Genomic DNA, 2,033 nt, shown 5'->3' with positions numbered 1-2,033 from the left:
ATTAACACAGATATTGCGTCGCCATGAAATACTATGGTTTCTATTACATCTCTTTGTAAATCGAGTAACGTTTCTACGGAAACGACAGGTTTTGCTTTTGGGATACGAGTATCTCCTTTCCGATGCACTATTCCTTCTGTACTGCATCCCTCGCTCCTTCACATTGGCGAATGAACACAGAAATTGCGTGGCTATGAAATGCTATGGGGTCTATGGCTTCTCCTCCTAAATCTAGTAATGTTTCTATTGAAACGACAGGATTTTCTTTTGGGATACGATTATCATCTTTCTGATGCACTATTCCTTCTGTACTGCATCCCTCGTTCCCTCACATTGACGAATTAACACAGATATTGCGTCGCCATGAAATACTATGGTTTCTATTACATCTCTTTGTAAATCGAGTAACGTTTCTACGGAAACGACAGGTTTTGCTTTTGGGATACGAGTATCTCCTTTCCGATGCACTATTCCTTCTTTACTGCATCTCTCGCTCCCTCACATTGACGAATTAACACAGAAATTGCGTCGCTATGAAATTCTAGAAGTTCTATGAATTCACCTTCAAAATCGAGTAACTTTTCTATGTAAACGACAGGATTTCCCTTTGGGATACAACAATCTCCTTTCCGATGCCCTATTTCTTCTTGACTGCATCCCTCGCTCCCTCACATTGACGAATTAACTCAGAAATTCCGTTGCTATGAAATACTATGGCTTCTATGACTTCTCCTTCTAAATCGAGTAACGTTTCTATGGAAACAACAGGATTTTCTTTTGGTATACGAGTATCTCCATTCCGATGCACTATTCCTTCTTTACTGCATCCGTCGCTCTCTCGCTTTGACAAATGAACACAGAAATTGCGTCGCTATGAAATACTATGGGTTCTATCACTTCTCCTTCTAAATCTAGAAACGTTTCTATGGAAACGAGAGGATTTTCTTTTGGGATACGAGTATCTCCTTTCCGATGCACTATTCCTTTTTCACTGCGTCCCTCACTCCCTCACTTTGACAAATTAACACAGATGTTGCGTCGCTATGAAATACCATTGGTTCTATGACATCTCCTTCTAAATCGAGTAACGTTTATATGGAAACGAGAGGATTTTCTTTTGGGATACGAGTATCTCCTTTCCGATGCACTATTCCTTCTGTACTGCATCCCTCGCTCCCTCACATTGGCGAATGAACACCGAAATTGCGTGGCTATGAAATGCTATGGGGTCTATGGCTTCTCCTCCTAAATCTAGTAATGTTTCTATTGAAACGACAGGATTTTCTTTTGGGATACGATTATCATCTTTCTGATGCACTATTCCTTCTGTACTGCATCCCTCGTTCCCTCACATTGACGAATTAACACAGAAATTGCGTCGCTATGAAACACTATGGGTTCTACGACTTCTCCTTCTAAATCAAGTTATGTTTCTATGGAAACGACAGGATTTTCCTTTGGGATACGACTATCTCCTTTCCGATGCACTATTCCTCCTCTACTGCGTCCCTCGATCCCTCACATTGACGAATTAACACAGAAATTGCGTCGCTATGAAATACTATGGGTCCTATGACTTCTGCTTCTAAATCGAGAGACGTTTCTATGCAAACGACAGGATTTTCTTTTGGGATACGAGTATCTCCTTTCCGATGCACTTTTCCTTCTTTACTGCATCCCTCGCTCCCCCACATTGACGAATTAACACAGAGATGGCGTCGCTATGAAATACTATGGGTTCTATGACTCGACCTTCTAAATCCAGAAACGTTTCTATGGAAACGAGAGGATTTTCTTTTGGGATGCGAGTATCTCCTTTCCGATGCATTATTCCTTTTTCACTGCGTCCCTCGCTCCCTCACTTTGACAAATTAACACAGATATTGCGTCGCTATGAAATACCGTTGGTTCTATGACATCTCCTTCTAAATCGAGTAACGTTTCTATGGAAAGGACAGGATTTTCTTTTGGGATACGAGTATCTCCTTTCCGATGCACTATTCCTTCTTTACTGCATCCCTCGCTCCCTCACT

The sequence above is a fragment of the Schistocerca piceifrons genome, unplaced genomic scaffold (genome assembly GCF_021461385.2).
Source record: "Schistocerca piceifrons isolate TAMUIC-IGC-003096 unplaced genomic scaffold, iqSchPice1.1 HiC_scaffold_2296, whole genome shotgun sequence".
Classification (NCBI taxonomy): Eukaryota; Metazoa; Arthropoda; class Insecta; order Orthoptera; family Acrididae; genus Schistocerca; species Schistocerca piceifrons.
The sequence above is the reverse complement of the archived record's forward strand: the minus strand, read 5'-3'. Positions refer to the sequence as shown.